We start from the raw sequence: 27,578 nt of genomic DNA on the forward strand, positions 1-27,578 counted from the left end.
TGGCTGCAACGATAATCTCTCTGTCCATGGGTCTGACAGGATTCTTAACAGTTTTACTGATGTACATCACTGCCTCCAAAATACTATTTGCTGCTGTTGCTTTTGTCCATTTGTGTGTGTCTACTGTGGTTTTAACCATACACACCCAAAATATTATTCCTGAATAGCCAATTGTTATACACATTTTCACATCTCTACCTCCTGTTCAAGTTTAACACAAATAACACAGGGATGCTTTAAAAATAAGATAACCAAACACAGAATTAGTAGTGTTACAAAGGCTTTTGCAGTCAGTGTGACAATGCAGAACTTATATAGACAATTAAATGTGAAGAAAAAGGTCCACAGTAATGCAAATCATGTGTTTGGGCTGTCTGACTTGTGAAGGGAAACACATGTTTGAACACACTGTCACACTGTTTCAACTGATTTCACCAATTAAAGTGACCACAATATCCCAAGAAGTCCTTAAGAAATCCCAGAATTTGTATGAGTTGTTGAGTAAGCGAAAACCTTTTAAACATTGTGAAACGCTGTATACAACAAATTCTTAACTACTTAACTTAACTTCATGTCATTTTGGCGAAATGTTACACATGACGTCATTTATTTCTTTGTGTAAAAACCATTGTTGTTAAAATCCATTGTTTCCATGGTTATTTCTTTCTGTATATCATTAATTTCCCACCTGAACAATTATCTATAATTAGCTAATACATAAAAACAATCTGTTTCAGTGTTATATTTTCATGACCTTAATATGATTATGGCCCAGTGAGCAACTGCATCTGGTTTTGCAATTGTAGAAATGTGACTATAGTTTTGTTGAAGGATAACTTGCTATATGTACCACATCTCTCTCTTGCCACGCCAATGTCATGCTATTGTACAATACTAGTATACGAGTCTGCTTGAATGTAGACCAAGGCCCACCTTTTCAGACGTGCTAAGTTCGGTTGTTTGGTCTGCTACAGGGTTCAGTTTACAGCTTTTACAATGGCGTACGGTTAGGTGTGAAAGAACCCTAATTCTGGATACGTGTAACATTATGGTGCTTAATCACAGCTGTCAACATGATTAACTTTACTTGTGTTGGTTAACTAAACAATGCACAAGCTACCCAGCTATTAGATGTGGTCTGAGGTAAAAAGCTTGCTAGTTTAACGTCAACTTCTATCATTAAAGGAGTTCATCATCATCAGCTGTTCTGACATCCACTCGCATAGTGCTGTCTGCTTGTGAGTTTGCCTCCAGTCATGTGGGGGGTTCACTGCTAGACTGAATGACATTCCAGCAAGTTTATTTTCTTCCTCGTTGTATCCCTGATTGTAGATCTATTTTCATTATTGCTTCGGTATTTTCAATTCAACTGTTGACAACTTTTGACAACTGTAGTTATAACTGTATATCTAGTTTCCCTTCTTTTGGGAATATGCAGAAAGCAACAATAAGGCTTTTGAGTTATGTTGACTATAGTGCATTTTTGTGTTTTGGCTTGCTTTTACAACACACTGGTGATCTTTAATAGAAACAGATAAGTAAAATCAATGAATTGTATGAATTGAAATGACTGGACTGCAAGGATTTATCCAAAACACATATTTGATGATCTTTTGGCAAAAAATGATTCCCACTAATAAAATCCTGGTTACTAGGCAGTTAGATTTGCTGCTGTGGAAAAGCAATGCTGATTTTCAGGAACCTACTGTGGGTGTTATGTGGGTAAGGTCACATCTCCTTAAAAAAACAAACAAAAACTTAAGAGCAAGATATAGACAGAGCCTGTTAGAACATCCTGAGGTTCACTTGGAGAGGGATGAGAGCCATCAACAAGAAAGGGCTCAAGGCTTCTGTTAATCGATTCTTCTCCAGTCTTTTGCATCATCCAGTTCCACACTTGTGCAGCGAAGCTCCTCTTACATCTCAAGCTAAATCTGACAGTTGTGGGAAGAGTACTGGTTTTGTTTATTTGGATCACAGGACATTTCCACTGTTATTTGCATACCTGTGGACATGAGGAGCAATATAAAACATATTCACCAGTGCTTTAATTTTGTCAAAGGAAATTCCAGCCCATGAAATACATGTATTGAGTGTACCATAAGCAGCAAAAACTTTCCTTCAGCTTTACAATTCAAAAAAACAAAGACTAATCTCGGTTTTATTGATATTTGCAAATGAGCTAAGACAACAATGTGATTGGATATACTGACTGAAAACACTTACTCCACATGGTCTCAACTGCAGCACTTCAGAAGCGAGACTTGTACTTGAGTCCGACTTACAGTAAGTCACAAGAATGATGACTAAAGGCTTGGCCTGGGTGTGACTGTTGGCTAATTGAGAATTCACTGCCAAATGACTTGACTTTAGACTTGAAAGCAAAAGCATCAAACTCTCCAGTTTCCGATGCTGACTCACTTAAATGAGCAGCATTCAAACAAATGTATTTTGACTAACAAAGTATATGCTTATATTAAGACTTTCAGTCAAAACTATCCCAGAGGAATGCACTACATGCATAAGTGCAGTGCTGCACCGCTGGACTGACCATTGCTGCTCACTGGCTCACTGTGCCCTCCCAGGGTTGACACGCAACCAGCGACTCCAGCTGCTTGCGCAGGACACACATGGCCCCGACCAGGTGCTCACGAACCAGACGCAGATCACCACCACCAATTGCTCAACAAGCGGCTCAGCTTAACGGAGGAAAGTCAAAATGGAAACGCTTCACGAATTTGCGTGTCATCCTTTCGCAGGGGCCATGCTAATCTTCTCTGTATCGATTCCAATTTATTATATGTGCTGCCTGAGCAAGCACAGCAGAACCAAGGTGCTGCCTCTATTTTACTACCCTGCTGGCAGGAGGACTCCTTGCCACCGGTGGCGGCTGGAAACACCAGTGTGCAGCATGCATTAGCATGACAATAGGGAAGACTGCTCTCTCTCTTTTTCATATCAGCTTTGCTATTGGTAAGTCTGCTGATTCTGTCTGCATCTTTATGAATGCACCTGCCTCATACTAATCCAGAGGAATGCACTACATGCACAAGTGCAATGCTTTGTGATTGTCATGCACCACTGGACTGACCATTGCTGCTCACTGGCTCACTGCGCCCTCCCAGGGTTGACACGCAACCAGCGATTCCAGCTGCTTGCGCAAGGACGCACATGGCCCCGACCAGGTGCTCACGAACCAGACGCAGATCACCACCACCAATTGCTCAACAAGCGGCTCAGCCTAACAGAGGAAAGTCAAAATGGAAACGCTTCACGAATTTGCGTGTCATCCTTTCGCAGGGGCCATGCTAATCTTCTCTGTATCGATTCCAATTTATTATATGTGCTGCCTGAGCAAGCACAGCAGAACCAAGGTGCTGCCTCTATTTTACTACCCTGCTGGCAGGAGGACTCCTTGCCACCGGTGGCGGCTGGAAACACCAGTGTGCAGCATGCATTAGCATGACAATAGGGAAGACTGCTCTCTCTCTTTTTCATATCAGCTTTGCTATTGGTAAGTCTGCTGATTCTGTCTGCATCTTTATGAATGCACCTGCCTCATACACTTTGAGTCAAAACTATCCCAGAGGAATGCACTACATGCACAAGTGCAATGCTTTGTGATTGTCATGCACCACTGGACTGACCATTGCTGCTCACTGGCTCACTGCGCCCTTCCAGGGTTGACACGCAACCAGCGATTCCAGCTGCTTGCGCAAGGACGCACATGGCCCCGACCAGGTGCTCACGAACCAGACGCAGATCACCACCACCAATTGCTCAACAAGCGGCTCAGCCTAACAGAGGAAAGTGAGCTCACTGCGCCCTCCCAGGGTTGACACGCAACCAGCGATTCCAGCTGCTTGCGCAAGGACGCACATGGCCCCGACCAGGTGCTCACGAACCAGACGCAGATCACCACCACCAATTGCTCAACAAGCGGCTCAGCCTAACAGAGGAAAGTCAAAATGGAAACGCTTCACGAATTTGCGTGTCATCCTTTCGCAGGGGCCATGCTAATCTTCTCTGTATTGATTCCAATTTATTATATGTGCTGCCTGAGCAAGCACAGCAGAACCAAGGTGCTGCCTCTATTTTACTACCCTGCTGGCAGGAGGACTCCTTGCCACCGGTGGCGGCTGGAAACACCAGTGTGCATCATGCATTAGCATGACAATAGGGAAGACTGCTCTCTCTCTTTTTCATATCAGCTTTGCTATTGGTAAGTCTGCTGATTCTGTCTGCATCTTTATGAATGCACCTGCCTCATACACTTTGAGTCAAAACTATCCCAGAGGAATGCACTACATGCACAAGTGCAATGCTTTGTGATTGTCATGCACCACTGGACTGACCATTGCTGCTCACTGGCTCACTGCGCTCTTCCAGGGTTGACACGCAACCAGCGATTCCAGCTGCTTGCGCAAGGACGCACATGGCCCCGACCAGGTGCTCACGAACCAGACGCAGATCACCACCACCAATTGCTCAACAAGCGGCTCAGCCTAACAGAGGAAAGTCAAAATGGAAACGCTTCACGAATTTGCGTGTCATCCTTTCGCAGGGGCCATGCTAATCTTCTCTGTATCGATTCCAATTTATTATATGTGCTGCCTGAGCAAGCACAGCAGAACCAAGGTGCTGCCTCTATTTTACTACCCTGCTGGCAGGAGGACTCCTTGCCACCGGTGGCGGCTGGAAACACCAGTGTGCATCATGCATTAGCATGACAATAGGGAAGACTGCTCTCTCTCTTTTTCATATCAGCTTTGCTATTGGTAAGTCTGCTGATTCTGTCTGCATCTTTATGAATGCACCTGCCTCATACTATCCCAGAGGAATGCACTACATGCACAAGTGCAATGCTTTGTGATTGTCATGCACCACTGGACTGACCATTGCTGCTCACTGGCTCACTGCGCCCTCCCAGGGTTGACACGCAACCAGCGATTCCAGCTGCTTGCGCAAGGACGCACATGGCCCCGACCAGGTGCTCACGAACCAGACGCAGATCACCACCACCAATTGCTCAACAAGCGGCTCAGCCTAACAGAGGAAAGTCAGCTCACTGCGCCCTCCCAGGGTTGACACGCAACCAGCGATTCCAGCTGCTTGCGCAAGGACGCACATGGCCCCGACCAGGTGCTCACGAACCAGACGCAGATCACCACCACCAATTGCTCAACAAGCGGCTCAGCTTAACAGAGGAAAGTCAAAATGGAAACGCTTCACGAATTTGCGTGTCATCCTTTCGCAGGGGCCATGCTAATCTTCTCTGTATCGATTCCAATTTATTATATGTGCTGCCTGAGCAAGCACAGCAGAACCAAGGTGCTGCCTCTATTTTACTACCCTGCTGGCAGGAGGACTCCTTGCCACCGGTGGCGGCTGGAAACACCAGTGTGCAGCATGCATTAGCATGACAATAGGGAAGACTGCTCTCTCTCTTTTTCATATCAGCTTTGCTATTGGTAAGTCTGCTGATTCTGTCTGCATCTTTATGAATGCACCTGCCTCATACTATCCCAGAGGAATGCACTACATGCACAAGTGCAATGCTTTGTGATTGTCATGCACCACTGGACTGACCATTGCTGCTCACTGGCTCACTGCGCCCTCCCAGGGTTGACACGCAACCAGCGATTCCAGCTGCTTGCGCAAGGACCAGACGCAGATCACCACCACCAATTGCTCAACAAGCGGCTCAGCCTAACAGAGGAAAGTCAGCTCACTGCGCCCTCCCAGGGTTGACACGCAACCAGCGATTCCAGCTGCTTGCGCAAGGACGCACGTGGCCCCGACCAGGTGCTCACGAACCAGACGCAGATCACCACCACCAATTGCTCAACAAGCGGCTCAGCTTAACAGAGGAAAGTCAAAATGGAAACGCTTCACGAATTTGCGTGTCATCCTTTTGCAGGGGCCATGCTAATCTTCTCTGTATCGATTCCAATTTATTATATGTGCTGCCTGAGCAAGCACAGCAGAACCAAGGTGCTGCCTCTATTTTACTACCCTGCTGGCAGGAGGACTCCTTGCCACCGGTGGCGGCTGGAAACACCAGTGTGCAGTATGCATTAGCATGACAATAGGGAAGACTGCTCTCTCTCTTTTTCATATCAGCTTTGCTATTGGTAAGTCTGCTGATTCTGTCTGCATCTTTATGAATGCACCTGCCTCATACTATCCCAGAGGAATGCACTACATGCACAAGTGCAATGCTTTGTGATTGTCATGCACCACTGGACTGACCATTGCTGCTCACTGGCTCACTGCGCCCTCCCAGGGTTGACACGCAACCAGCGATTCCAGCTGCTTGCGCAAGGACGCACATGGCCCCGACCAGGTGCTCACGAACCAGACGCAGATCACCACCACCAATTGCTCAACAAGCGGCTCAGCCTAACAGAGGAAAGTCAAAATGGAAACGCTTCACGAATTTGCGTGTCATCCTTTCGCAGGGGCCATGCTAATCTTCTCTGTATCGATTCCAATTTATTATATGTGCTGCCTGAGCAAGCACAGCAGAACCAAGGTGCTGCCTCTATTTTACTACCCTGCTGGCAGGAGGACTCCTTGCCACCGGTGGCGGCTGGAAACACCAGTGTGCAGCATGCATTAGCATGACAATAGGGAAGACTGCTCTCTCTCTTTTTCATATCAGCTTTGCTATTGGTAAGTCTGCTGATTCTGTCTGCATCTTTATGAATGCACCTGCCTCATACTATCCCAGAGGAATGCACTACATGCACAAGTGCAATGCTTTGTGATTGTCATGCACCACTGGACTGACCATTGCTGCTCACTGGCTCACTGCGCCCTCCAAGGGTTGACACGCAACCAGCGATTCCAGCTGCTTGCGCAAGGACGCACATGGCCCCGACCAGGTGCTCACGAACCAGACGCAGATCACCACCACCAATTGCTCAACAAGCGGCTCAGCCTAACAGAGGAAAGTCAAAATGGAAACACTTCACGAATTTGCGTGTCATCCTTTCGCAGGGGCCATGATAATCTTCTCTGTATCGATTCCAATTTATTATATGTGCTGCCTGAGCAAGCACAGCAGAACCAAGGTGCTGCCTCTATTTTACTACCCTGCTGGCAGGAGGACTCCTTGCCACCGGTGGCAGCTGGAAACACCAGTGTGCAGCATGCATTAGCATGACAATAGGGAAGACTGCTCTCTCTCTTTTTCATATCAGCTTTGCTATTGGTAAGTCTGCTGATTCTGTCTGCATCTTTATGAATGCACCTGCCTCATACACTTTGAGTCAAAACTATCCCAGAGGAATGCACTACATGCACAAGTGCAATGCTTTGTGATTGTCATGCACCACTGGACTGACCATTGCTGCTCACTGGCTCACTGCGCCCTCCCAGGGTTGACACGCAACCAGCGATTCCAGCTGCTTGCGCAAGGACGCACATGGCCCCGACCAGGTGCTCACGAACCAGACGCAGATCACCACCACCAATTGCTCAACAAGCGGCTCAGCTTAACAGAGGAAAGTCAAAATGGAAACGCTTCACGAATTTGCGTGTCATCCTTTCGCAGGGGCCATGCTAATCTTCTCTGTATCGATTCCAATTTATTATATGTGCTGCCTGAGCAAGCACAGCAGAACCAAGGTGCTGCCTCTATTTTACTACCCTGCTGGCAGGAGGACTCCTTGCCACCGGTGGCGGCTGGAAACACCAGTGTGCAGCATGCATTAGCATGACAATAGGGAAGACTGCTCTCTCTCTTTTTCATATCAGCTTTGCTATTGGTAAGTCTGCTGATTCTGTCTGCATCTTTATGAATGCACCTGCCTCATACTATCCCAGAGGAATGCACTACATGCACAAGTGCAATGCTTTGTGATTGTCATGCACCACTGGACTGACCATTGCTGCTCACTGGCTCACTGCGCCCTCCCAGGGTTGACACGCAACCAGCGATTCCAGCTGCTTGCGCAAGGACGCACATGGCCCCGACCAGGTGCTCACGAACCAGACGCAGATCACCACCACCAATTGCTCAACAAGCGGCTCAGCCTAACAGAGGAAAGTCAGCTCACTGCGCCCTCCCAGGGTTGACACGCAACCAGCGATTCCAGCTGCTTGCGCAAGGACGCACATGGCCCCGACCAGGTGCTCACGAACCAGACGCAGATCACCACCACCAATTGCTCAACAAGCGGCTCAGCCTAACAGAGGAAAGTCAAAATGGAAACGCTTCACGAATTTGCGTGTCATCCTTTCGCAGGGGCCATGCTAATCTTCTCTGTATCGATTCCAATTTATTATATGTGCTGCCTGAGCAAGCACAGCAGAACCAAGGTGCTGCCTCTATTTTACTACCCTGCTGGCAGGAGGACTCCTTGCCACCGGTGGCGGCTGGAAACACCAGTGTGCATCATGCATTAGCATGACAATAGGGAAGACTGCTCTCTCTCTTTTTCATATCAGCTTTGCTATTGGTAAGTCTGCTGATTCTGTCTGCATCTTTATGAATGCACCTGCCTCATACACTTTGAGTCAAAACTATCCCAGAGGAATGCACTACATGCACAAGTGCAATGCTTTGTGATTGTCATGCACCACTGGACTGACCATTGCTGCTCACTGGCTCACTGCGCCCTCCCAGGGTTGACACGCAACCAGCGATTCCAGCTGCTTGCGCAAGGACGCACATGGCCCCGACCAGGTGCTCACGAACCAGACGCAGATCACCACCACCAATTGCTCAACAAGCGGCTCAGCCTAACAGAGGAAAGTCAAAATGGAAACGCTTCACGAATTTGCGTGTCATCCTTTCGCAGGGGCCATGCTAATCTTCTCTGTATCGATTCCAATTTATTATATGTGCTGCCTGAGCAAGCACAGCAGAACCAAGGTGCTGCCTCTATTTTACTACCCTGCTGGCAGGAGGACTCCTTGCCACCGGTGGCGGCTGGAAACACCAGTGTGCATCATGCATTAGCATGACAATAGGGAAGACTGCTCTCTCTCTTTTTCATATCAGCTTTGCTATTGGTAAGTCTGCTGATTCTGTCTGCATCTTTATGAATGCACCTGCCTCATACACTTTGAGTCAAAACTATCCCAGAGGAATGCACTACATGCACAAGTGCAATGCTTTGTGATTGTCATGCACCACTGGACTGACCATTGCTGCTCACTGGCTCACTGCGCCCTTCCAGGGTTGACACGCAACCAGCGATTCCAGCTGCTTGCGCAAGGACGCACATGGCCCCGACCAGGTGCTCACGAACCAGACGCAGATCACCACCACCAATTGCTCAACAAGCGGCTCAGCCTAACAGAGGAAAGTCAGCTCACTGCGCCCTCCCAGGGTTGACACGCAACCAGCGATTCCAGCTGCTTGCGCAAGGACGCACATGGCCCCGACCAGGTGCTCACGAACCAGACGCAGATCACCACCACCAATTGCTCAACAAGCGGCTCAGCCTAACAGAGGAAAGTCAAAATGGAAACGCTTCACGAATTTGCGTGTCATCCTTTCGCAGGGGCCATGCTAATCTTCTCTGTATCGATTCCAATTTATTATATGTGCTGCCTGAGCAAGCACAGCAGAACCAAGGTGCTGCCTCTATTTTACTACCCTGCTGGCAGGAGGACTCCTTGCCACCGGTGGCGGCTGGAAACACCAGTGTGCAGCATGCATTAGCATGACAATAGGGAAGACTGCTCTCTCTCTTTTTCATATCAGCTTTGCTATTGGTAAGTCTGCTGATTCTGTCTGCATCTTTATGAATGCACCTGCCTCATACACTTTGAGTCAAAACTATCCCAGAGGAATGCACTACATGCACAAGTGCAATGCTTTGTGATTGTCATGCACCACTGGACTGACCATTGCTGCTCACTGGCTCACTGCGCCCTCCCAGGGTTGACACGCAACCAGCGATTCCAGCTGCATGCGCAAGGACGCACATGGCCCCGACCAGGTGCTCACGAACCAGACGCAGATCACCACCACCAATTGCTCAACAAGCGGCTCAGCCTAACAGAGGAAAGTCAAAATGGAAACGCTTCACGAATTTGCGTGTCATCCTTTCGCAGGGGCCATGCTAATCTTCTCTGTATCGATTCCAATTTATTATATGTGCTGCCTGAGCAAGCACAGCAGAACCAAGGTGCTGCCTCTATTTTACTACCCTGCTGGCAGGAGGACTTTGCTCAACAAGCGGCTCAGCCTAACAGAGGAAAGTCAGCTCACTGCGCCCTCCCAGGGTTGACACGCAACCAGCGATTCCAGCTGCTTGCGCAAGGACGCACATGGCCCCGACCAGGTGCTCACGAACCAGACGCAGATCACCACTACCAATTGCTCAACAAGCGGCTCAGCTTAACAGAGGAAAGTCAAAATGGAAACGCTTCACGAATTTGTGTGTCATCCTTTCGCAGGGGCCATGCTAATCTTCTCTGTATCGATTCCAATTTATTATATGTGCTGCCTGAGCAAGCACAGCAGAACCAAGGTGCTGCCTCTATTTTACTACCCTGCTGGCAGGAGGACTCCTTGCCACCGGTGGCGGCTGGAAACACCAGTGTGCAGCATGCATTAGCATGACAATAGGGAAGACTGCTCTCTCTCTTTTTCATATCAGCTTTGCTATTGGTAAGTCTGCTGATTCTGTCTGCATCTTTATGAATGCACCTGCCTCATACTATCCCAGAGGAATGCACTACATGCACAAGTGCAATGCTTTGTGATTGTCATGCACCACTGGACTGACCATTGCTGCTCACTGGCTCACTGCGCCCTCCCAGGGTTGACACGCAACCAGCGATTCCAGCTGCTTGCGCAAGGACCAGACGCAGATCACCACCACCAATTGCTCAACAAGCGGCTCAGCCTAACAGAGGAAAGTCAGCTCACTGCGCCCTCCCAGGGTTGACACGCAACCAGCGATTCCAGCTGCTTGCGCAAGGACGCACATGGCCCCGACCAGGTGCTCACGAACCAGACGCAGATCACCACCACCAATTGCTCAACAAGCGGCTCAGCCTAACAGAGGAAAGTCAAAATGGAAACGCTTCACGAATTTGCGTGTCATCCTTTCGCAGGGGCCATGCTAATCTTCTCTGTATCGATTCTAATTTATTATATGTGCTGCCTGAGCAAGCACAGCAGAACCAAGGTGCTGCCTCTATTTTACTACCCTGCTGGCAGGAGGACTCCTTGCCACCGGTGGCGGCTGGAAACACCAGTGTGCATCATGCATTAGCATGACAATAGGGAAGACTGCTCTCTCTCTTTTTCATATCAGCTTTGCTATTGGTAAGTCTGCTGATTCTGTCTGCATCTTTATGAATGCACCTGCCTCATACACTTTGAGTCAAAACTATCCCAGAGGAATGCACTACATGCACAAGTGCAATGCTTTGTGATTGTCATGCACCACTGGACTGACCATTGCTGCTCACTGGCTCACTGCGCCCTTCCAGGGTTGACACGCAACCAGCGATTCCAGCTGCTTGCGCAAGGACGCACATGGCCCCGACCAGGTGCTCACGAACCAGACGCAGATCACCACCACCAATTGCTCAACAAGCGGCTCAGCCTAACAGAGGAAAGTCAGCTCACTGCGCCCTCCCAGGGTTGACACGCAACCAGCGATTCCAGCTGCTTGCGCAAGGACGCACATGGCCCCGACCAGGTGCTCACGAACCAGACGCAGATCACCACCACCAATTGCTCAACAAGCGGCTCAGCCTAACAGAGGAAAGTCAAAATGGAAACGCTTCACGAATTTGCGTGTCATCCTTTCGCAGGGGCCATGCTAATCTTCTCTGTATCGATTCCAATTTATTATATGTGCTGCCTGAGCAAGCACAGCAGAACCAAGGTGCTGCCTCTATTTTACTACCCTGCTGGCAGGAGGACTCCTTGCCACCGGTGGCGGCTGGAAACACCAGTGTGCAGCATGCATTAGCATGACAATAGGGAAGACTGCTCTCTCTCTTTTTCATATCAGCTTTGCTATTGGTAAGTCTGCTGATTCTGTCTGCATCTTTATGAATGCACCTGCCTCATACTATCCCAGAGGAATGCACTACATGCACAAGTGCAATGCTTTGTGATTGTCATGCACCACTGGACTGACCATTGCTGCTCACTGGCTCACTGCGCCCTCCCAGGGTTGACACGCAACCAGCGATTCCAGCTGCTTGCGCAAGGACCAGACGCAGATCACCACCACCAATTGCTCAACAAGCGGCTCAGCCTAACAGAGGAAAGTCAGCTCACTGCGCCCTCCCAGGGTTGACACGCAACCAGCGATTCCAGCTGCTTGCGCAAGGACGCACGTGGCCCCGACCAGGTGCTCACGAACCAGACGCAGATCACCACCACCAATTACTCAACAAGCGGCTCAGCTTAACAGAGGAAAGTCAAAATGGAAACGCTTCACGAATTTGCGTGTCATCCTTTCGCAGGGGCCATGCTAATCTTCTCTGTATCGATTCCAATTTATTATATGTGCTGCCTGAGCAAGCACAGCAGAACCAAGGTGCTGCCTCTATTTTACTACCCTGCTGGCAGGAGGACTCCTTGCCACCGGTGGCGGCTGGAAACACCAGTGTGCAGTATGCATTAGCATGACAATAGGGAAGACTGCTCTCTCTCTTTTTCATATCAGCTTTGCTATTGGTAAGTCTGCTGATTCTGTCTGCATCTTTATGAATGCACCTGCCTCATACACTTTGAGTCAAAACTATCCCAGAGGAATGCACTACATGCACAAGTGCAATGCTTTGTGATTGTCATGCACCACTGGACTGACCATTGCTGCTCACTGGCTCACTGCGCCCTCCCAGGGTTGACACGCAACCAGCGATTCCAGCTGCTTGCGCAAGGACGCACATGGCCCCGACCAGGTGCTCACGAACCAGACGCAGATCACCACCACCAATTGCTCAACAAGCGGCTCAGCCTAACAGAGGAAAGTCAGCTCACTGCGCCCTCCCAGGGTTGACACGCAACCAGCGATTCCAGCTGCTTGCGCAAGGACGCACATGGCCCCGACCAGGTGCTCACGAACCAGACGCAGATCACCACCACCAATTGCTCAACAAGCGGCTCAGCCTAACAGAGGAAAGTCAAAATGGAAACGCTTCACGAATTTGCGTGTCATCCTTTCGCAGGGGCCATGCTAATCTTCTCTGTATCGATTCCAATTTATTATATGTGCTGCCTGAGCAAGCACAGCAGAACCAAGGTGCTGCCTCTATTTTACTACCCTGCTGGCAGGAGGACTCCTTGCCACCGGTGGCGGCTGGAAACACCAGTGTGCATCATGCATTAGCATGACAATAGGGAAGACTGCTCTCTCTCTTTTTCATATCAGCTTTGCTATTGGTAAGTCTGCTGATTCTGTCTGCATCTTTATGAATGCACCTGCCTCATACTATCCCAGAGGAATGCACTACATGGACAAGTGCAATGCTTTGTGATTGTCATGCACCACTGGACTGACCATTGCTGCTCACTGGCTCACTGCGCCCTCCCAGGGTTGACACGCAACCAGCGATTCCAGCTGCTTGCGCAAGGACGCACATGGCCCCGACCAGGTGCTCACGAACCAGACGCAGATCACCACCACCAATTGCTCAACAAGCGGCTCAGCCTAACAGAGGAAAGTCAAAATGGAAACGCTTCACGAATTTGCGTGTCATCCTTTCGCAGGGGCCATGCTAATCTTCTCTGTATCGATTCCAATTTATTATATGTGCTGCCTGAGCAAGCACAGCAGAACCAAGGTGCTGCCTCTATTTTACTACCCTGCTGGCAGGAGGACTCCTTGCCACCGGTGGCGGCTGGAAACACCAGTGTGCATCATGCATTAGCATGACAATAGGGAAGACTGCTCTCTCTCTTTTTCATATCAGCTTTGCTATTGGTAAGTCTGCTGATTCTGTCTGCATCTTTATGAATGCACCTGCCTCATACTATCCCAGAGGAATGCACTACATGCACAAGTGCAATGCTTTGTGATTGTCATGCACCACTGGACTGACCATTGCTGCTCACTGGCTCACTGCGCCCTCCCAGGGTTGACACGCAACCAGCGATTCCAGCTGCTTGCGCAAGGACGCACATGGCCCCGACCAGGTGCTCACGAACCAGACGCAGATCACCACCACCAATTGCTCAACAAGCGGCTCAGCCTAACAGAGGAAAGTCAAAATGGAAACGCTTCACGAATTTGCGTGTCATCCTTTCGCAGGGGCCATGCTAATCTTCTCTGTATCGATTCCAATTTATTATATGTGCTGCCTGAGCAAGCACAGCAGAACCAAGGTGCTGCCTCTATTTTACTACCCTGCTGGCAGGAGGACTCCTTGCCACCGGTGGCGGCTGGAAACACCAGTGTGCAGCATGCATTAGCATGACAATAGGGAAGACTGCTCTCTCTCTTTTTCATATCAGCTTTGCTATTGGTAAGTCTGCTGATTCTGTCTGCATCTTTATGAATGCACCTGCCTCATACACTTTGAGTCAAAACTATCCCAGAGGAATGCACTACATGCACAAGTGCAATGCTTTGTGATTGTCATGCACCACTGGACTGACCATTGCTGCTCACTGGCTCACTGCGCCCTCCCAGGGTTGACACGCAACCAGCGATTCCAGCTGCATGCGCAAGGACGCACATGGCCCCGACCAGGTGCTCACGAACCAGACGCAGATCACCACCACCAATTGCTCAACAAGCGGCTCAGCCTAACAGAGGAAAGTCAGCTCACTGCGCCCTCCCAGGGTTGACACGCAACCAGCGATTCCAGCTGCTTGCGCAAGGACGCACATGGCCCCGACCAGGTGCTCACGAACCAGACGCAGATCACCACCACCAATTGCTCAACAAGCGGCTCAGCCTAACAGAGGAAAGTCAGCTCACTGCGCCCTCCCAGGGTTGACACGCAACCAGCGATTCCAGCTGCTTGCGCAAGGACGCACATGGCCCCGACCAGGTGCTCACGAACCAGACGCAGATCACCACTACCAATTGCTCAACAAGCGGCTCAGCTTAACAGAGGAAAGTCAAAATGGAAACGCTTCACGAATTTGTGTGTCATCCTTTCGCAGGGGCCATGCTAATCTTCTCTGTATCGATTCCAATTTATTATATGTGCTGCCTGAGCAAGCACAGCAGAACCAAGGTGCTGCCTCTATTTTACTACCCTGCTGGCAGGAGGACTCCTTGCCACCGGTGGCGGCTGGAAACACCAGTGTGCAGCATGCATTAGCATGACAATAGGGAAGACTGCTCTCTCTCTTTTTCATATCAGCTTTGCTATTGGTAAGTCTGCTGATTCTGTCTGCATCTTTATGAATGCACCTGCCTCATACACTTTGAGTCAAAACTATCCCAGAGGAATGCACTACATGCACAAGTGCAATGCTTTGTGAGTGTCATGCACCACTGGACTGACCATTGCTGCTCACTGGCTCACTGCGCCCTCCCAGGGTTGACACGCAACCAGCGATTCCAGCTGCTTGCGCAAGGACGCACATGGCCCCGACCAGGTGCTCACGAACCAGACGCAGATCACCACCACCAATTGCTCAACAAGCGGCTCAGCCTAACAGAGGAAAGTCAAAATGGAAACGCTTCACGAATTTGCGTGTCATCCTTTCGCAGGGGCCATGCTAATCTTCTCTGTATCGATTCCAATTTATTATATGTGCTGCCTGAGCAAGCACAGCAGAACCAAGGTGCTGCCTCTATTTTACTACCCTGCTGGCAGGAGGACTCCTTGCCACCGGTGGCGGCTGGAAACACCAGTGTGCAGCATGCATTAGCATGACAATAGGGAAGACTGCTCTCTCTCTTTTTCATATCAGCTTTGCTATTGGTAAGTCTGCTGATTCTGTCTGCATCTTTATGAATGCACCTGCCTCATACACTTTGAGTCAAAACTATCCCAGAGGAATGCACTACATGCACAAGTGCAATGCTTTGTGATTGTCATGCACCACTGGACTGACCATTGCTGCTCACTGGCTCACTGCGCCCTCCCAGGGTTGACACGCAACCAGCGATTCCAGCTGCTTGCGCAAGGACGCACATGGCCCCGACCAGGTGCTCACGAACCAGACGCAGATCACCACCACCAATTGCTCAACAAGCGGCTCAGCCTAACAGAGGAAAGTCAAAATGGAAACGCTTCACGAATTTGCGTGTCATCCTTTCGCAGGGGCCATGCTAATCTTCTCTGTATCGATTCCAATTTATTATATGTGCTGCCTGAGCAAGCACAGCAGAACCAAGGTGCTGCCTCTATTTTACTACCCTGCTGGCAGGAGGACTCCTTGCCACCGGTGGCGGCTGGAAACACCAGTGTGCAGCATGCATTAGCATGACAATAGGGAAGACTGCTCTCTCTCTTTTTCATATCAGCTTTGCTATTGGTAAGTCTGCTGATTCTGTCTGCATCTTTATGAATGCACCTGCCTCATACACTTTGAGTCAAAACTATCCCAGAGGAATGCACTACATGCACAAGTGCAATGCTTTGTGAGTGTCATGCACCACTGGACTGACCATTGTTGCTCACTGCACCCTCCCAGGGTTGACACGCAACCAGCGATTCCAGCTGCTTGCGCAAGGACGCACATGGCCCCGACCAGGTGCTCACGAACCAGACGCAGATCACCACCACCAATTGCTCAACAAGCGGCTCAGCTTAACAGAGGAAAGTCAAAATGGAAACGCTTCACGAATTTGCGTGTCATCCTTTTGCAGGGGCCATGCTAATCTTCTCTGTATCGATTCCAATTTATTATATGTGCTGCCTGAGCAAGCACAGCAGAACCAAGGTGCTGCCTCTATTTTACTACCCTGCTGGCAGGAGGACTCCTTGCCACCGGTGGCGGCTGGAAACACCTGCATTAGAATCACAGGAGGGAAGACTGACTTTTCTCTTTTTCACGTTTCACGGGGATCCCCCTCCAAAGGAAAACCACAGAGCGCATGTTGAAGAACTAATGCAACACGCAGCCAGCGATTCCAGCTACTTGCGCAGGACGCACAGTGTTATAGCCAGGTGCTCATGAACCAGACCCAGATCAGTTTCACCAGTTGCAACAAAACTAAGAATGACCCCCTAGTGCGTTAGTGTTGCCACTGCCTAATGTCTATCAGACACAACAGCAAAAGTTTAATGTTAGCTCCCATGAGCAACACTCCAACTTTTTGTGAGTTTCAGACAGGTTAGACAGACAAAATAAAACAAAAGGTAATGACTTTTGATTTGACTATGATTTTTATGAATCATAGTACACTTTTCAAGGGAAGGGAATTCTGAATACTTTACTTAAATTTCCACAACACAACATTTTGACTTTTTCTCTTCATTTCTTTCTCTCCACTAATCCCTTCCTTCCCCTTTGCTTTCACTTCTTCTTCTCCCTCTTCTTCTTCTTCTTCTTGGTGTGATCAAAAAATAAAGTCAATCTATACCCAAGGGGCCAATTCAACACCCAAATCCACTGGGTTATAAAAGATTTGCCAACCATCACAACAAAGATGGAAAGACCCATTTGCTTCTTTTTCTCACATATACCAGGCACGCATCATCCCAAACCCTCTTACAGATGTGTAAAATCTTGGTTTTGAATAAGAATGTGTGGCTGAGTGTACTCAGCATGAATACACAGACACAAAAGGCAAAAAGTTGGCTGACTGCTAGAGCAGATGAAGAACATTGTTGGCTGCTTCCTGTGTAATATGACACTGTAATTACCCCAAGGTGACTAAATGCCTATAGCCCTTCCAAGCTAACAAAGAACAATAAAACTCAATGAGCGAAAACACACACTCACTAGCTTCCACACACATTTTAATAAGGCTGACTAGCAGAAAAGCATGGCCAGAGGCAGATAAGCATAACTCATGCACTAAAGGGACAGTTCATTGAGAAGTAGAAAACAAAAGAGGTTTCTCAGAGATCAGTTAAAATGTATCCGATAGGATAAGTGGATCATTAGTATAAGGAATCAAATCATCCTCTGTACAAAATAGTAAGAGTAACAGGCCTTAGTGCCTACATGTGGAAAATGCTTATTTTGAAAGGCTTCAAATTAAGATAATTTAGTTGTGGGTTAATTTTTCAGGAACCTGGACTAACGTGTAATTTGTATCCAACTGGAAATGCAAACTAACAGCCACTCTTGATTGACCAAACTTGAGGCAAGACTGAACTGCATGAATGTACACAAATATGCACACTCACATACTGTATGCACACAAACCCTGGGGACCAAGCCTGGTCCGACTGCAGAGCTCAGGATGACTCAAGCCTGAAGACATTTTCTCCAACCACATGTACAGTTGGCTGTGACTCTGGTTATATAAAAATTATATTTTTTCCCCATCCACTTATTCTAACCCCCCACCCTCCCAACCACCAGTCCCCCTTCATCCTTCATTAAAAATGGCTCTGAACCCACCTAAAAGAATGAGAGAGAGAAAGGTAATGAAAATAGCAAGGAGGTATGAAGTGAGGCAGAGCGATATAAGGACATGTAGAAGAAACGCATCTTGGTTTCTTATCTCTGTTGTTTTCAATGTTTGGGATGTATTACATTATTTTGTAGAAAATATTAGTTGATTTCTTTCCTTGTGCTATGACCCTGACATCTGGATGTGGGTATGTCTTGTTGCAGCTAGTTAGTCAAAAACGGTTGGCATGTGTCCTCTTGCTATCTCTAGTGTTGAGGTGCTGCCAAACAGCTGGAGAAGTTTGAGAGCGCAGACTCAGAAGTGAGCATGCACATGATCAGAATTGCAAGCTCAAATCTTCTTTTCCTTGAATGAATCTGTGTTTGTGTACTCTCAAATGATGACTTGGAGACTGAGTAGCACTCAGAATTTGCTTTGTGCTCTCTCTCATTTGTCCTGTATTACTTTTTACGGCTCTATATGTTCCCCTGATAGACTGTGCAAAATTGGGATGACTGATGTTAAAATTGCAATTAAAGCATGAACTAAAAGCAAAATATACAGACATGACATACAGGTCCATCATGACAATTGCATATACCTGGAATTAGATTCATGAAAGAACAGGACAAACTTGCCTTTACCTTGAACATGAGAAACCAGAATAGCACATGCAGGTATTTTGTATTGTAACAACACTGAATCATCAGCTATGAATAGGTAGTACTGTTCCAGTCTATGTTGTTCCATCAGAATCAAACTGATTTCTTCATTAGAGTTCGACAGAGATTCAGTTTAGCAGTGGGGTGAATGAGGATGGGGAACAGACTTTGTCCCTGATACCTGGATGTAATAGAGGGAGCCTGTCTGTCATTCTCAGGAGGCTTCACGGAGCCAGAAGTATGGCATGAATTAGGTTTAACTTTTTGTCATCTCACAAAAAAAAATAAAAAATTGGAGCAGTGCTGTAGCAGTGGAAAAACAGCAGATTGAAAAGCAATAAATACGCTGTGGGACTGGAGATTGTTAAATGTTCTGTGTGGATTGTGTTTTATTAAGTACAAGGCCAGAGCATCGGAAATCTGCTCCCTTTTAACATCCTATGGAATTTCCCTTGTACTGGAAAGTCCCACTTATGCTTCAGTGAGCCAACTGTGAATATGTGGGTTTGTGTGCTTGCATAATGTGAATGCAGTAGTGGAGGAGCTGGCCAAATAACACACAGAATAGTATAATACTACTGTTGGGCGATATGGCTGAAAACTATCACAATAAATTTGAACACACCATGTGACAAGTGCAGTGATCATGATATATACATTTTTTTAATGAAAAAAAGAGATCAGTTATACCACATCATAAAGAAATTGCCCTAAATAAGTGCAATAATTACATTTGCTGTGTTTTATCATACTGAATTACATTGCTATTTTACAAGCATAGCTAATCCTGCTTTGCAAATGGCCAAAAAATACATTTTATTGACTAAGTAAAATACTAAATAAATGTACTATTCTTATTTCAAGTAAACCAGGGCTGCATTTAAAAATAATTAACTGTCGCTATGTCAAAAAATCAAACACAATCTATATGGTCTATTAATGTTTGGAATTAATCAGAATAACAGAAGTGATGGCTATAAGTGATACTGTCATAACAAGTGAGAATGTGAAAGGAGTCATTCATAGTGATGAAGGTTAAGAGAAGTATCGGCTGAATCTGCAGCTCCCCTCGGCTTTATGGAACTTTACACTGAGTTTCAGCTTATTGTTTAGTTTACTTTCAATAAACTAAACAATAAGTTTAAGTTTGTTCGCAGCGCTCTCATAGAATCTACTCTCTCAGCTCTCAGTCATTTTCAGGCAGTTCCTCTCAGCTAGAAAGCTCTAAAATCCCTCTGCACAAAAACAGCAGACGGACATAGTAAGAGACTAGATTGTGAACATAGTGGAGCATTTAGCAACTAAGGAGCCAGATATTTCCCTTAGGAGTTGGTAGAGACAAAAACAGAGCTAAAAGAGTGAATATCAGCTTTGCATTTGCCAGATGGCCACACACACACAACTCCAAATGAAAGCTAAAGTTGCTGTATAACTGCTGAAGGCAATAAGCAGCCACCAGGTTTGCCACATCAACTTAAAAAGGTAATATGTCAATGTTCACAGCTTGTTTCTGCTGTCTGATGGCAAAATTAAAAAATATCTGTGATTGCAAAAATAAATTTAATCTCAATTTCCAGAAAAGCTAGTAAACTGATCTTCAATTAAAATGTTTTAGTGTTTCCACAAACAAGAATGGTCTTTCAGGCTCATGTTACTTTCCATAGGCACTGATTTATTTATTTTTTTGTTGAGAAAACTGCCCTCGATTCAGTGAGTTTTCATTTTATTTTATTCTTTCCCCATTAAGAACACCTGAGTGCCTGAAATGTTTAGGTCCAATCTTCATAGATGGAGGACTTTGCTGGATTAGGACTACTGCCACTCATGCCTTCATGAAAGCAGTAACAATTTGCATTTCTGACTATGTTAGTAATGTATGTCAGTAATATTCAACCAATAAGGCAGATCTATGCTGACCTCACAACTCATACGTCTGTGTGTGTGTCTGTGCATATAGACTGTGTTTAGGTAATGGCGTTGTGTGGGCTAGATGATGGCACTCTGACAGGCTCTTCTATGATTCTCTTTGTCTGAACACCTTCCTCATGACTCAGGCAAGGTCTGATTACATTCACTGAACATGTGTCTGTGTGACTGTGTGTGTGTGTGTGTGAGAGAGAGAGAGCCAGAGAGAGAGAGAGAGAGAGGTGGTAAAGGGGTTGCCTGACATACATCAACAGATTGTGCCTGTGGTTGATCTGCGTGTGTGGACAATGAACTTAACAGCTCATACATTCACGTCATTCACATCATTGTCATGTTTGCTTTTTAAAAGCTGGGGGTCTGACGCATGAGTGCAAAGACCAACATAACGTGGCCCCAATCCCCCACATTTCAGGATCCAAATGGCGTCTAATTACAGAGAGCCTCTCTTTGTAACTTGCACTCTGACAAATGACTCACCTGTAAACTAGCTGTAGTTGAGGCTGCTTTAATTGCCAGACGCTGAATGGATGCCCCGACCTTCTGTTTAAAGCACAGCCCAGAGCATTTGCTGTGTGTGGGTGTTTTTACATGGGCATAAAGTGAGAGGCCCTTTTTCCGTCTTTATCAATCTGCAGTCTGGATACAGAGACTGAAATCACATACATCTCAAATCCAGTGTGATTCCACAAATTGAGCAGTTCAGACACTTAAACCAAACATAGGCGATCAGAGGTAGTGTAACGATTTGATACTACTTTGTCATCATATGGTGCCAACTAAAAACTTAAACACTTAAACAGTAACATAAAACTTTAATGCAGCAAGGGAAATACAAGAATTCCAATGTCAGCATCTAGCTCATCTCATATTGATGAGTCACTGGAGCAGCCAATGCAGATTAAGTGTGACTACTAAATGTGTGAATCCAGCAAGTCCCATGAGTCCAATTCCACCCAATCAAAACTGTACAAATCCCAAATAAGGCAGTTCAGATCACTCAACAGAAAGAAAACGTGCCTCCGTTTTTAACTCTATGACTGGCTTATAACCAGAAGTACAATGCAGCAATGCAGCTCCTGATGTACATGTCTTCTATATGGATCATTAACTGGTGAAGATGCTGACTTTTTGCCTGACATCCAGCATTAGCCAAATCTTTTTCCATCATAACACAGTGCTAAGTTAGTGAAATATATACTATATATTATAATATAAAGGACAACTCCCATCCCCAACATGGCCTGTTCTCCTTGCTGGCCTCGGGCAGGAGGTACCGCAGCCAGAGAACCAGGACAAACAGGTTCAAGAGCAGCTTCATCCCCCATGCCATAAGACTCCTGAACTCAGGCCCCACGACAATCCAATGAATGTATATGTGCACGTATGACTGTTAGAGTACGTATGTCTGTAGGTGAGTGTATACATATGTCTGCAGTTATGTGGGTAGGTGTATGCATGCATATAGGAAGGTATGTGAGTATGCAAGTGTGTGTGTATGTATGGAGGTGGGTGGTGTACTGTATGCATGAATATGATGGATGGATGTGCACAAAATGTATAAATGTATAGATTTAAGTGCAATATGTGTGCAGTGTTTCATTTTTATACTTTTTATATTTTTATATTTCTTATTTAAGGAAGATGCCGTTGGAGAACAGATGCAACGAAATCTCGTTCATATGTGCACTGTGTGTATGTCATGAATGACAATTAAGTTTTTGAACTGAACTGAACTGAACTAATAGTCATGTATGTATCCATCAAACACATATTGGGTTGGTTGCTCAATTTCGAATCAATCAAATATAAACCTCACATGCTATGCAGTTACAGTTAATTACATGTTATTGTTAGGCTAATTTTGAGTTTGTCCGTTGTAGCCAAGACACGTTCTGCTGGCCAGAATAAGACAACCAAAAATAGTTAGAGTTACACATTAAATCTCAAAATAAAACATTAAAAAATTCTACTTCACACACATTCAAAAAATTCTCTCCCACACTTCTGCTCCTTGAAATTCGCCATAAAGTCACATTTCATATCTTAATCATTGGGCTGGATCTGTTTACATAGGCACTAGGGGTTGGCTGTAGACATATGAGCTCTTATCAGGGTCGGCACATTGGGGGCTGACTGTCATCTAGACCTGATCTGACCTGGGAATGACAATGGTAGATCTCACAGGAGTGGACTGTGTTTCAGCAAGTGTAACAAGCATTGGCTTGTTCAATGCCAATGTAGTAAAGTTACATCTTAAAATCATTCCACTGCACAGTAGTATTTCCAAGCCCTTGATGAAAAGCCACAATGCTACACAGACTAGCATGCTAAAACACTCAAGAATGAGTCTTAAAACTATAATACAGCAAGCAGGAGGTGGTGTTAACCAACACTATTTAGGCTAAACATGCCCCTTCTAAGACTCTCTGTAAAGAAATACTATTGAAAGATTTGGAGCTTCAACTTGGCTGACAGGAGCTCTGGTTTAAAGGTGCAAGAACAGACAGGTTGGTCTGTGTAAGATACAGAAAGTTTGAGGGAGGCGTGTGAATCTGAAGCCTCAGTCTTCATTTACAGTGAGAGAGACGATGAACGAGAGATAAGAGACTCCAGTCATCAAGATCAAGATCAAGGCTGTATTAACACATGAAACAACACCATTACTGGTTTCCAGGACTATACATTCTCTCTCTCTTAGACGGCCAATTAAATCTCTGTTCATTCCCCCACTGCTCAGAGATCACCAATGATGATGTTTTAATACAGCCAAATTCACAGTCAGTCCATAATTGTACTTTTTTTTCCCCCTTATCTGTTGTCAGACATTAATTTCTGATCACGACATTGTTAAGAACATAAGCTGTGCTGTGAGGTCAGCTCACTTACATTTAAAATAAGTGATCAAAGCACACTAAATGTCTTATTCGTTCATATAAGTAAATAAAGCACCTGTTAGCAAATCTAGAAAAGCTGTAAATGTGTATTAAGCTTGAAAATCACAAAAAATATCAGCAAAACAACTTAAACCCTGTTATACATGTGGCTGCTGAAGAACAGATTTACCTCAGCTGAGGCTGACAAAAAAGTCAAAGTCAAACAAATTCAAATTTTGACTTGTTGATGGCACTACATTAAAAGCAAGCAATCCAACAGCTGCTGAAACATTTTCCTTAAACCATACACTAATCTCATGGAGGTGCAACGGGAAAAGTCAGGGGATGGCCAAAAGGGGTTACTCTGTAGGACATGAATGGCTGTGCTAAAGTTCATGGCAAAACATACAATAGTTGAGATATTCCAGTCCGGACCAAAGTGGTGGCCCATCTGAAAACACTGGCACCCCTACAGCCATGCAGCTTGTGCAGAATAGACTGTACTTGCCAAATTCATAGCTAGGAACACAGTAACATCAGACATATTGTAAAAGTTTAGCGAGACTATTAAAACTAATTTCTTTAGTGGCAAACCTAAAGCAAGCCACGGCTAAAAAAAAGTTACTTAACAAGGCAAACTGTGTACATACACAAATACTGTAAGTACGGTAGGTGCTGCTGGAGAACATTTTGCCCATATTTATCTCATGCAAAAACCTGCATATCAGTGCAATTTGTAGGAAATGTGGCAGAATATTGATGGTACTTTGTTCGCTATCATTCTAACAGGCTTGTCTTCCTGCCAACAATGTGGTGAGCTGACCAAAAAAAGTTTTAATTTATGCATGACAAAGGACAGAAGTGGAGAGCCTGCTGGAGCAACTTCCTGTTTTTCCTTATGAATGATACATAGGGCCAGTGCTATTAGTCTAAATGCTAATAAAAAGCCTGTGTTTTCCACTTCAGCAGAGCCATCAGGCCCTTACTGATTTCTTTCTTATTATACCAAGGGGAATCAAGGCCCTGGCTATTTTAGGGCGAAGAAAAAAGGCTCCACAGAGATCTTAGCTTTCTCCTGTTTTACAGCCAGACTACATATTTCTTTTTGGCAAGAAAGATGTATGACTCACAGAATGTATTCTTAAAAGAGGAGGCTGAAATGTCAGCGTAACTGCTGGCTTCATAAAGTAAAATGTTTAATGGTGTCAAAATTAAATTAAAAAAAGGAGTCAGTACACCCAAATCAGAATAACATGTTTTCTCACTTACCTCTAATGGTATCTAGCCAAGCACACAGCAGGGTTGTCAACTTTTCAGTTTTGTTTGGTTTGAGATTTGGTGTGGGTGAAGTGGTGCATTTTATGGGTGGGCCCTCGGTTACATTGCCCACCGCGGGGATCGGGGTCATCACTCCTCAACCCCCAGGAATTCTATTTAAAAAAAGGCCAGCAGCCGAGTTCACAATTTTAAAGCATTTATAGACAGAAAGCCAAGTGAATAGTCATGGTCAGTGATTATTACTCAGTATGGTTGATTAGCATACTTGCCAACCTTCAGACATCACAGCCTAAATCGGAAGGTGAAGCTTAACCAGGGTATCTGAGGAACTTCTCCCAAATTTGTTGCTAATGTGGGGTAGGGGGGTAATTGGGAGAAAAGTGCTTTGAAAAAATAGGACTGCTGCTCAAAGCATTGACAAAAGACATTCAAGAAAGAAACAATGGCCTGGTTATTATAGATAACCCAAAGACTGAACAGTTTTCATAGGAGACCTTTCTTGAATGTGTTCAGGTGTCCAGTGAGGTCAACTCCAAAAAGCCAGGTCAATTTCAGATCTCTGAATAGCACCACTCCAGAAATGTCCCATAACTATGTAAGTGCACATCTGAGTCCGTATATGAAGCACAGAGCTCCATCCGGCACACTGAGGTGTTTGGTTCTTGTTGTGAGTCACACGAATGGCATCTCTCACAGCATGTGTGTTCCCTGCCTCGCCATTATCACTCTCTTCAAGTGCCCCAGAGCAAGACACTCGCAAACGATAAGTATTACCTGTTCAATTTAATCAGTTAAAAATATAATGAAATGCATTGGCTATCCTGGAACATTTATGCAAGGGAGACCTAAATTTGAATGCCAGATGAACAAAAATCAATTAATCTCTGCTATCAACAGTTGCATACTAGACATTCAAGGATATTCAATTGGCCAGCCCACTGAATTCTTCCCAGAGTCCTCTTTGACAGGCATGTCTCTTTCTGTCTGCTTAATACATCTTTAAAACACTGCTTCCTGTTCAGTGTAACTTAATCTGCGTCTGTTACAGCCAGTATCTGCCTTTGTTCTTCTGGTCTCATTGTCTGGAGTGTTAAGAGCCAGACAAGTGGAGCAGCCGTCCCGCTTTCACTCCTCACTCACGCCATCTATTGGCTGTGTTGATACTGTTAGCATGCCTGTACTGCATGGCTCAGACAAAGAATGAGGGCAGGCAGCCAGCAGTACTCGCACTGAGTACCAGCAGTACTCGCACTGAACAATGGAGAGTGAGTGAGAGGGAGCCATGTAGATGCTTATTATGGCCGATGGCTCTGAGATGTCTCTGATGCTGTGGGATGAGGTCAGCAAAATCTTGGATCAGTGCCCGAGACCTGGTTGCTGCTGTACAGAGGTGAAACAATGGAGGTGAGCAGGAAATGTAGGTTAGTGGCCAAGCCCTGGGGGCCTGTGCCGCCTTGTTCTGCCACCTGCCTGCAGTCACTTGCCGGAGGAAGATACCCTCCCCTCTGCCCTTTCTCCTTTTTGCTCTCTCTCTCACTCTCTCTGCTGGATGCCTATTTAGGCCAGTGACTTTCTAACTTTACACTGCTCAGAGCTGACCCAACTAGAGCCTGCGTCTGGAGTTTTCTCCCACTGATCAGCAGATGGTTAACAGAGGAGACCTTTGTGGCAGACAAGAGAAATGCACTCGCTCACCATCACCACCCTTACTAAAACTACTATTACTATACATATTACGAGCACTACAGTCACTGCCAGAAGCATTGCACCATAGGTGTTGGGCCTTTTAGAAACCTGATGATCAACTGTAGCTGCTAAAAAGGATCACTTTGGTATTGTATTGTATTGTATTGCAAGTTGGGAATTATTTTTGCCCATTATTATTTCAGTTATGATTCTGATTACTCTTAAAGAAATGGCTGAAATCTTTGAAAATGCTCTCACCATTACAATGAAGTCAGGTGGATCAAGAAACACGAGCAGTCAGATGATCAAAAACAGTTTCTTATTTATCTAAACCACTTTATATGACGGTCTAACAGAAAGCGAGTGCTCTCCTGAAATGTCACTAATAATCCCTGAAATCATGGTAACAGCAGGTCAACGTTGAAGCAGGAAGTTGACTCCAAGACTATGTGTCTGATAAACGTGTAAAAGGACTAAATAAAAACAAGAAACTTTTTTTGAAATATATGAAAAAAACATAAATCTTAATATAAACAAAAATACTTACTGGATGTATTGACGATGCTCCATTTTTGATGCTGAATGTGCTTTTGTTTGATTGTGCTTGTTGTACACATTTGTCTTTTTGTTCTCTTTGTCTCTCTCTCTAGCTATCTAGCTGATAGCTGCAGTGGTGGGATTGTGTCCTGCTGCAG

General features: G+C 45.9%; 1 protein-coding gene and 24 non-coding genes across 25 annotated transcripts in view; all 25 read right to left on the reverse strand.

Moving 5' to 3' along the window:
• Nucleotides 1-27,578, reverse strand: part of efl1 (elongation factor like GTPase 1) — a 92,360-nt gene that overhangs the window by 28,428 nt on the left and 36,354 nt on the right. The gene's annotated exons all lie outside the window — the stretch shown is intronic.
• LOC139206784 (U6 spliceosomal RNA) lies at nucleotides 2,715-2,821 on the reverse strand. The gene has a single exon (XR_011585019.1). It is a non-coding gene; the product is annotated as a U6 spliceosomal RNA (small nuclear RNA).
• LOC139206791 (U6 spliceosomal RNA) lies at nucleotides 3,256-3,362 on the reverse strand. Its single transcript, XR_011585020.1, has one exon. It is a non-coding gene; the product is annotated as a U6 spliceosomal RNA (small nuclear RNA).
• LOC139206723 (U6 spliceosomal RNA) lies at nucleotides 3,964-4,070 on the reverse strand. The gene has a single exon (XR_011585006.1). It is a non-coding gene; the product is annotated as a U6 spliceosomal RNA (small nuclear RNA).
• On the reverse strand, nucleotides 4,520-4,626 carry LOC139206541 (U6 spliceosomal RNA). Its single transcript, XR_011584866.1, has one exon. It is a non-coding gene; the product is annotated as a U6 spliceosomal RNA (small nuclear RNA).
• On the reverse strand, nucleotides 5,213-5,319 carry LOC139206553 (U6 spliceosomal RNA). Its single transcript, XR_011584877.1, has one exon. It is a non-coding gene; the product is annotated as a U6 spliceosomal RNA (small nuclear RNA).
• On the reverse strand, nucleotides 5,876-5,982 carry LOC139206652 (U6 spliceosomal RNA). The gene has a single exon (XR_011584976.1). It is a non-coding gene; the product is annotated as a U6 spliceosomal RNA (small nuclear RNA).
• LOC139206564 (U6 spliceosomal RNA) lies at nucleotides 6,417-6,523 on the reverse strand. The gene has a single exon (XR_011584888.1). It is a non-coding gene; the product is annotated as a U6 spliceosomal RNA (small nuclear RNA).
• LOC139206731 (U6 spliceosomal RNA) lies at nucleotides 6,958-7,064 on the reverse strand. The gene has a single exon (XR_011585008.1). It is a non-coding gene; the product is annotated as a U6 spliceosomal RNA (small nuclear RNA).
• On the reverse strand, nucleotides 7,514-7,620 carry LOC139206575 (U6 spliceosomal RNA). The gene has a single exon (XR_011584899.1). It is a non-coding gene; the product is annotated as a U6 spliceosomal RNA (small nuclear RNA).
• LOC139206586 (U6 spliceosomal RNA) lies at nucleotides 8,207-8,313 on the reverse strand. Its single transcript, XR_011584910.1, has one exon. It is a non-coding gene; the product is annotated as a U6 spliceosomal RNA (small nuclear RNA).
• LOC139206597 (U6 spliceosomal RNA) lies at nucleotides 8,763-8,869 on the reverse strand. Its single transcript, XR_011584921.1, has one exon. It is a non-coding gene; the product is annotated as a U6 spliceosomal RNA (small nuclear RNA).
• LOC139206608 (U6 spliceosomal RNA) lies at nucleotides 9,471-9,577 on the reverse strand. Its single transcript, XR_011584932.1, has one exon. It is a non-coding gene; the product is annotated as a U6 spliceosomal RNA (small nuclear RNA).
• LOC139206619 (U6 spliceosomal RNA) lies at nucleotides 10,027-10,133 on the reverse strand. Its single transcript, XR_011584943.1, has one exon. It is a non-coding gene; the product is annotated as a U6 spliceosomal RNA (small nuclear RNA).
• LOC139206712 (U6 spliceosomal RNA) lies at nucleotides 10,372-10,478 on the reverse strand. The gene has a single exon (XR_011585003.1). It is a non-coding gene; the product is annotated as a U6 spliceosomal RNA (small nuclear RNA).
• LOC139206530 (U6 spliceosomal RNA) lies at nucleotides 11,035-11,141 on the reverse strand. Its single transcript, XR_011584855.1, has one exon. It is a non-coding gene; the product is annotated as a U6 spliceosomal RNA (small nuclear RNA).
• Nucleotides 11,743-11,849, reverse strand: LOC139206630 (U6 spliceosomal RNA). The gene has a single exon (XR_011584954.1). It is a non-coding gene; the product is annotated as a U6 spliceosomal RNA (small nuclear RNA).
• Nucleotides 12,406-12,512, reverse strand: LOC139206641 (U6 spliceosomal RNA). Its single transcript, XR_011584965.1, has one exon. It is a non-coding gene; the product is annotated as a U6 spliceosomal RNA (small nuclear RNA).
• LOC139206663 (U6 spliceosomal RNA) lies at nucleotides 13,114-13,220 on the reverse strand. Its single transcript, XR_011584987.1, has one exon. It is a non-coding gene; the product is annotated as a U6 spliceosomal RNA (small nuclear RNA).
• Nucleotides 13,655-13,761, reverse strand: LOC139206674 (U6 spliceosomal RNA). The gene has a single exon (XR_011584996.1). It is a non-coding gene; the product is annotated as a U6 spliceosomal RNA (small nuclear RNA).
• Nucleotides 14,196-14,302, reverse strand: LOC139206685 (U6 spliceosomal RNA). The gene has a single exon (XR_011584999.1). It is a non-coding gene; the product is annotated as a U6 spliceosomal RNA (small nuclear RNA).
• On the reverse strand, nucleotides 15,056-15,162 carry LOC139206719 (U6 spliceosomal RNA). The gene has a single exon (XR_011585004.1). It is a non-coding gene; the product is annotated as a U6 spliceosomal RNA (small nuclear RNA).
• Nucleotides 15,612-15,718, reverse strand: LOC139206696 (U6 spliceosomal RNA). Its single transcript, XR_011585000.1, has one exon. It is a non-coding gene; the product is annotated as a U6 spliceosomal RNA (small nuclear RNA).
• LOC139206707 (U6 spliceosomal RNA) lies at nucleotides 16,168-16,274 on the reverse strand. The gene has a single exon (XR_011585001.1). It is a non-coding gene; the product is annotated as a U6 spliceosomal RNA (small nuclear RNA).
• LOC139206743 (U6 spliceosomal RNA) lies at nucleotides 16,716-16,822 on the reverse strand. The gene has a single exon (XR_011585010.1). It is a non-coding gene; the product is annotated as a U6 spliceosomal RNA (small nuclear RNA).

This window comes from Pempheris klunzingeri, chromosome 1, assembly GCF_042242105.1.
Source record: "Pempheris klunzingeri isolate RE-2024b chromosome 1, fPemKlu1.hap1, whole genome shotgun sequence".
Classification (NCBI taxonomy): Eukaryota; Metazoa; Chordata; class Actinopteri; order Acropomatiformes; family Pempheridae; genus Pempheris; species Pempheris klunzingeri.